This window comes from Gorilla gorilla, chromosome 13 (genome assembly GCF_029281585.2).
Source record: "Gorilla gorilla gorilla isolate KB3781 chromosome 13, NHGRI_mGorGor1-v2.1_pri, whole genome shotgun sequence".
NCBI lineage: Eukaryota > Metazoa > Chordata > Mammalia > Primates > Hominidae > Gorilla > Gorilla gorilla.
In genome coordinates, this window is record NC_073237.2 from 105742266 (window position 1) to 105750162 (window position 7897).

At 49.1% G+C, this 7897-nt stretch overlaps 1 protein-coding gene across 4 annotated transcripts in view; it reads right to left on the reverse strand.

Annotated features, from left to right (window-relative positions):
* Positions 1-2253, reverse strand: part of PTPN3 (protein tyrosine phosphatase non-receptor type 3) — a 120097-nt gene extending 117844 nt beyond the window's left edge. The window contains exon 1 of one of the 4 annotated variants that reach the window (XM_019033544.4): positions 2107-2253. The gene's annotated coding sequence lies outside the window, so the exon portion shown is untranslated. Of the gene's footprint in view, positions 1-1550; positions 1780-2106 lie in introns of those variants that run through there. The other 3 variants (XM_004048422.5, XM_019033543.4, XM_055351796.2) reach the window with 3 other exon arrangements.
* Between the last annotated feature and the right edge of the window lie 5644 nt (positions 2254-7897).

The window sequence follows — 7897 nt, forward strand, 5'->3', positions numbered from 1 at the left end:
AGGAGATGGCAAATCACCAGAGACAATGCATGATCAATACAGAGTATTAGGCACGTTCTATTCTACTCTAATTATCTGCAAATTGGTATTCCATTAACTGCATGTGGGATTTATGGGAGCTCGCTATAAACTAGAATATTTAACTAGAATGGCCCACTCTGTCAGATAATAGCTTACTGTTGTTAATTTTCAACTAGTCAATCTCAGAAAAGTTTCCAACTTCCAATATACTTCACATCTTGATTTAATCATCCGGAAAGTCATCCATATCAAAGCCTCCATACAACAAAGGGACAGGCAGCTTGATGCAGAAGAAAAAGACCTGCCCTTGGAACCAGGAGACTTGGGTTACGCCCCAGCTCTACCACATACTGTGTAATTGGCTGCTCAGAGCCTCCATGTCCTCATCTGTAAAATGGGAGTGACACCAGCCTCACAAGGGAGTTGTAAAGATTAAATGAGACGATACAGGTGAATGTACTCTGTAAGTTCTATAAGGCTATGCAAAGGTTAGTTATTACAAAAGCACAAGATGAAATTCTCAAACAACTCGGGCTAATGACAGAAAGCAAGAATTAAATTGGTGGTTCTAAAGGGGTGCGGGGGTGGCATTTTGCTCCCTAGGGGACATCTGACAATACTGGAGGCATTTTTGATTGGAACAACTGGGGAACAGGAATTGCTACTGGAATCTACAGACCAGGGATGCTTCTAAACCCTACGATGCCCAGGACACAAAGAATTATCAAACCCCAAATGTCAATAGTGCAAGGCTGAGAAACCCTGATCTAAATAATCGCTTAAAGTTGGATTTGGGAGCTTTTTAAAACAGAAATCTTCCTAAGCAGGCTTTACTTTCTCCCATCATCTGCTTAAACATTTGCAAGATGGATCATCTTGCAAAACAGCTCTTTTGTAAGTGAAGCCAACTGCCAACTTCTGGAGTTTCTGAATGTATAAAACTGCTTTTAAAGGAGATGCTCTCTGATTACAATTCGGCTAAATTCTTTTTCCGAAGGCCTTGACTTCGGCAGAAGTTCTCCTGGGCACAGAGACAGGGTCTGTCACTCCACCACTAGGCCCTGAAGATGGTTTCCTAATTCTAATTTCCTGCTGAAATGAGAGCCACGAGGGTCTCTAAACGAATTAAATTCACATGACGCCAACTGCTTGCTAGCTTTGTGCCGGGCACGGTGCCAAACACCTCCACATAATTTATCCCACTTAATCCACTCAACAACCCAGCGAGGTGGGCATTATTACCAGCTGATTGCAAGGGAGGAAACTGAGGACCAGAGAGGTTAAACAACTTGCCAAGGTCACCAGCTGGCCAAGGGGGAGCCCAACTTGAACGGAGGTCTCCAGTTTCCAAGTCACAAGCTCTTTCCACCAGCTTGGAAAACCCAGGTGTCAAGTTGTCTCAACTTCCCATGAATTTTTAAGGCAACTGCAACTTCTCAGTAAGTTTAGGTAGCTGAAAATGGGAATTTCGGGGGGGCTGGGCACTCTCACATACACTCCCCCCTCCGCAGCTGTCTCACCGCAGGTACCTGATAAATCATTCCATATCGCCCGCGGAACGGGGAGGATTTATTGGCGCTGGAGTTTCGTGCCAGGCCCAGGAAATGCCATCTTTGAAAGCCGAGAGGCGGATTCGCCCTGGGAGCCGAGCGCTGGCCGCCGCTCTCGGCTAGCTCCCCGCGGGCTGTGTGCCCCCTCGGAGCCCCGAGCCGGGGTCGCGGCGGCACGGGGTCCTCCGGCGGTGCCGGCCGCACGGGCTCCGCGGGTTGCGCCCGCCCCTGCCCGGCTGGAGCGCACGCCCACGCTCCGGCGCCGCGTCCCGGCCGCCCGCCCGCCCCGGCCGAGCCCCACCCGGCGCCCCGCCCGCGCCCTCCCGCCCCGGCCCCGCCAGGTGAGCGCAGCGGGGCGCCCCCTCCCCGCCCCGACGTGGTGCGGGGATCCCGGTGCAGCCGCACCCGCCAGCCCGCCCGCGCGTCCGCCGCGCGCCCCAGGGACGGGTGGGGGCGGGGTGGCGCCGAGCGCGACCCCGGCCCCCGGCAGCCCCGCGCCCTGCCCACGGCCCGCTGGGGTCGCACGGGCCCGTACCTGCAGCATCCGGGGGCGCGGAGCGCCCAGGTAGGTCGCGCGTGCGGGCGGCGCGGAAGCTCGCTCGCGGCGCGACCTGGCCGCCGTCTGAGCATGCCCAGTGCCGCCCGCGGGCGGTTCCCGCCGGCCGGGCTGGCCGCGACGGGCCCGCGCGCCGGGCGGGGGGCGGGCGTCCGGGCTGGCCTGCGGTGTTCTCTCGCCCCCGCCCCGGGCTGGCGCGCCCCGACGCATCTCCTAGGGGCACCGGGGCTCTCCGCCGAGCTCCGGGCAGGTCCTGAGTTCCCTCGCGCATGCATGCAGCCATTCGTTCCACAGCCATAACTGGGCACCTACTGTGTGCCAGGCCCTCAGTGATTTCATGCCTAGGGAAGGCAAGAAGTTGGCGCCCAAAGAAACTTTGAAATGAGGAGTCTTGCACGACGGGTGCGCGGTTGAGCTGAGGTCCCGCTGACTTCCAGTCCAGTGCTCGTCCGTTGGCACTAGTAAGCTTCCCTGGTTAAACCTCCCCAAGGCTCGTGGGACCCCTACCTGATCTGTGCTCCTGCTTCCCACTTCCGTCTCATCTCACACCTGCTTTCCTGCGGATCCTAGAGCACCTTTCTGTCCATCAAACACTCGAACTTCACTAACCTCAGGACATTGGCGCCCGCCTTTCCCTCTGTGGGACGTCCTTGCCCAGCTTTTCACGTGGCCGGCGCCTTCTCATTGTACATAGGTCCCCTCCTCAGAGAGGCCTTTCCTGACCACCTTCCTCGATTAGCCCTGTGCTCCTGACCACTCCATGTACTCTATTTTCTTCTTAGCATTTAACAATGATTTATCCATTTTCAGCAAATATTTATTGAGCACCTATTCTGGTTTTTCTCGCGTGGGGAACAAATAGACAAAAATTCTTTCCCCCAGTGGAGTTTGGGGAAAGAGGGACAGGTAACAGATAAACAGCAAATTAGCAAACTATGCATTATATTAGAAAGTGATAAGTTCTAAGAGGAAAAAGAGCAGGGTCAGGAGATTTGGGGCTGGAGGTAAGCAGTGAGTTTTCAGTGAAGCGGTCGGATAGGGCCCTTGAGCTGATGGGCGGTCTGATTGGGTGACACTGAGAAGGTGATAGTGGTATTTCAGCCACGCAGATAAGCGGGGAAGAGCATTCCTGGCCGAGGGAACAGCCAGTGCAAAGACCCAAAAGAGCGCCGGACCGCTTAGGGAACGGCAAGGAGGCAGAGGAGCAGATGAGGTCGGTCACTTTGGCTTTTCCTCCGATTTGTTTAATTCTCATGTTGTATTTCCCTCCTAAATGTCAGCTTTGGGGCTGTAGCTCTGCTTGTCTTTACTGCAGTGACCCCCCTGCAACACCGTCTGGCACACACTAGGCGCTCAAACATTATTTGTTGAATATGTGAACGAAGGGATGCAGAGATGGTTGGAACCCTCCAGTTGGGCCTGGGTGCCAGGTCCTGGGGGCACTCGTTCCAGGGATAGACTGAGGCCCCGGCAGCCCCTGGAACCTCATTTCGGTCCTTGTCCCGGAGTCGCACGTCCCGGGATAGCGCCGCTGCAGCGGGTGCCGCCCGTGCGTCGCGTCGGGGGAATTTCCGACGGAGCCCGGAGTCCAGGGGCAGGACCGCCTGCGCCCCGCCCGGCCCGGCCCGGCCTCGAGTCGCCAGCAAAACCTGGAGCCGCGGCGCCCGCTCAGCACCACTCGGACGGGCGGGGAGCGCACTGGGCATGCTCGGAGCCGGGCGGGGCCGGAGCCCCCGGAAGGAGGAGCCCCCTGGAGGGGCAGGCGACGCCCCCCGCAGAGCTCCACCCAGCGCCCGCGGGCTCAGCAGGAGGCATTCTCTGTCCTTTCCCCACTGCCTTATCCTCTCTGTGCTTCAACCATTGTGAATACCTACGCTTCGATCTGGGCCCCCGAGTGGAAGTTGAATGAAATAAGGAACGTGAACGTGTTTAGACCACCTTAAAGATCCATTTCTTGAGAGCCTACCAAAATCAGCCGTCATCCTCATGCCAGTTTGCCAACTGCTGAGATGAGGAAATCGAGGTCAACGGAGGATGTGTGAATTTTCGAAGCTGTCTTAATTTGCCGACCCCTAGACTGAAATTACCTTTTCTTTTCCCACAGCTAACAGCTGTTAGCTTAAACGATGCCCTCAAATTTGAGCTAGGAACATGCTTACACCTAAAGGAAAGACCTAAATATTTTAAAAATCATGCGTTTTAAATCACCATAACAGAAACAGGAACAAAATGAAAGAATACTCCCCAAATTGGAAACAAACTAAGTACTCAATAACGGAGGGATGATTAATTAGGTTATGGTATATTAGTTGAAATAATAACTATCTTACACTAAGTTAAAAAGACCATGTTGCAACAGGGAAAACTTACGGTACAATGTTAAATGAAAAAAAAAAAAAACCGCAGAAAACAGGTCGGGTGAGGTGGCTCATGCCTGTAATCCCAGCACTTTGGGAGATCCAGGTGAGAAAGTACCTTAAGCCCAAGAGTTCAGGACCAGCCTGGGCAACATAGCAAGACCCCATCTTTACAAAAAAAACTTATTCAGGTGTGGTGGCATGCACCTGTGGCCTCAGCTACATGGGAGGCTGAGGTGGGAGGATCTCTTGACCCCGGAAGGTCAAGGCTGCAGTGAGTTGTGATGGCACCATTTGTACTTCAGCCTGTGTGACAGAGCGAGATTCTGTCTCAAAAAAAAAAAAAAAAAAAGCTAAAAACACAAATAGATTGTATAAACATGGTGTTGACACATTCACCAAGACTAGAAGGAAATATGGGAAAATTAACTAGTCATTTTTTTTGGAGTAGTAAGTTTGGGTGTTTTTTAAAAGTTTATTAATGTCACAATGACATGTTTGCAATAATAAGCATTTAAAAGATCAAATTAAAAATTCTTGTTTTGTGTATATCCAGTTACAGTAACTGCTATTATCAAGCTCAAGTATGATGAATATTTTATATATATTCTCTCTTTAATCCTTACCATCACTCTACAGAGTGGGTGTTTTAGCTCAGTTTTACAGAAGAGAAAACAATCTAGGGGCTGTTCACAGCTGTTAAGGGGGTGAGGATTTGAACACAAGTCAATCTGATCTCAAAGTCAGGGTGTTAGGTTTTAGGACACACTGCCTCTCTGTGTAGTAGATTACCATGTATTGATGATAAGAGAAGCTGTATGTCACTTAATTTTGTGGTGTTTTTTGCCTTATTTTCTCTACCCTTTGATGTGTTTGTAGGCTACAGATTACCTTTAAATGTTCTAGTCTCCTGTTACTGTTTTATTCTTGGGGCCAAAATGTTAAAGTCTATCCTTTTAAGCTGTTGCACCTGGAGTGACATAAGGTTATTATTACCAATGACAGTTAATCTTACATCATAAGCTCCCAAACCTTACGTAAATGGGGCATTTGAATGGGCACATAATCTTCTTAGGCTATTGTTGAACTCAGCCAAGTGTAGAGCAAATTAAAGCCCAATTGGGAATAGAGCTGTACTCAGTCCCAGATCGACTGGTCCAGAGAGGACCCACATAGATTATCGTCTCTGGGCAATCACTTTGGAGGCAGGATCACAACATGATGGAACCACCTGGTCCATGGACTCCTCAGGGACTTTTCTGTGATGAAATGACAGAGAGCTGATAGTCCTGATGATGTTTGCTGAGAGAAAGCCAGGACCGTAAGAGCAGCCCTCCTCCTGCGAAGCTCAAAAATATAGTCAGCTCTCTCTCTTAGTGCCGGTAGACTGTACCTGGCTGAAAGATCCAGAAACCATGAAAAACAATAACAACAAAGAAAACAAAAGAGCATCATTTTATTGGAGAGTAAGATATGCTACAAACTGAATATACATCACAGGTAATGGACCAGATTCGTAAAAGAGGAACAAGAGATGAACATCTAAACATAGTTATTAGCAGCATTCCCAGAAGCTGCCATTGGGGCAGAAAATCAAGTGCCAGGCACTGTATGCAGGCAATTGGCTAAGGGAATTTATAGGAAGAGTTTCCTGGAAGAATCACTGAGGATTGTCATTCGCATCAAGACTTGGGAAGTCTGCCCTACTTGTACTGCTCCAATGATTTACAAAGCAGTGCTCTGAGCTGAGATGCTAATGCTCATCAATTATTTGTGCTGTTAATGCAAGCTTATGAAGAGCCCGAGAATCCATAAATACATGGGCAAGTGGTGCTGTTAGAATGACATGAAAAGAATATGATGTAAAATACACATGGTATGGTATGTGGGAATTCAGTAGGTTGAACTATAAATTGCCAGGCAGGGTGCAGTGGCTCCCACCTGTAATCCCTGCACTTTGTGAGGCTGAGGTGGGAGGATTGCTTGAGGACAGGAGTTTGAGACCAGTCTGGGCAATGTAGCGAGACCCTGTCTCTACAAATAAGAAAAAGATTAGCTGGATGTGGTGGCACCCATGTGTGGTCCCAGCTACTTGGGAGGCTGAGGTGGGAGGATCACTTGAGTCAGGGCGGTTAAGGCTGCAGTGAGTCCTAGTTGTGCCACTGCACTCCAACCTGAACAACAGAGCAAGACTCTGTCTCAAATAAATAAATATGAAATTGCCATTTTATGGGTCAAAATGGTTGAACATCGGTAACTTCCTGTATTTCAATTTAATGCATACACATAGAACAAAAACTAGAAAAACTGCACCAAAATATTATTGGTGGTGTGTCTGACTATTGCATTTATGTGCAGAGAGGCAGGCTGCAGAAGTTATCTTTTACAAATTAGGAGAATTTCAAGTCTTTGGGCGTCTATTTTTTGTATGTCTTTATAGTTCTCTAAATCTTATGTATGTTTCTTTCATAATCTGGAAAAATGAAATAAATTCAAAAGTTGGCAAGCTAAAGAAAATGATGTAAAGAGAGGGAAAATGGCTACTCCAGAATTGCTCAAAAAAAAAAGTGAGAGGCTCCTTTCATGGAGGGTGAAGCCCACCCTGCCTACTGACAAAGAGTCACCAGGCGTGGTGAATGACAGCAAGATGTTTATTTCTGGCTCAGGAGCGAGAAGGTGGTCAGCCAGGAGCATGCTAGAGAAGCGTTAGTCAAATTCAGGACACTTCATCCCCTGAGCCTGTGTTCTGAGGCTCCTGGACTCGATGGATCTCACTTTGAGAAACACAAACATTTCAGCCTAATGTTTTATCCATTGAAAAATGTCTTTCTCGGCTGGGCAAGGTGGCTCATGCTTGTAATCCCAGCACTTTGGGAGTCCGAGGCAGGCAGATCACCTGAGGTCAGGAGTTTGAGAACAGCCTGGACAGCATAGTGAAACCCTGTCTCTACTTAAAAAAAATACAAAAATTAGCCAGGTGTGGTGGCACATGCCTCTAATCCCAGCTACTCGGGAGGCTGAGGCGGGAGAATCGCTGGAACCCTGGAGGCAGAGGTTGCAGTGAGCCAAGATTGCACCACTAACTGTGCTCCAGCCTGGGCAACAGAGTGAGACTCCATCTCAAAAAAAAAAAAAAAGTCTTTCCTCTGCAAATTATCACTGTAAAAGAGGGATTTTGTCTGTAAAACTGATAAATTTAGTATGAGTACAAGAGCAGTGATGAAGGGATTGTTGTCAATTAGACATTGGTAAATTCATTCATTAAATATTTATTATATACCCTACTATGTATCAGGCACTACTCTAAGTGCTTGGGAGACATCTGTGAACAAAACAAAAATATCCCTGCTCTCATGGAGCATACGGTCTAATAGAGCAAGGTACAAGGAACAATAAACATCATAAATAAATGA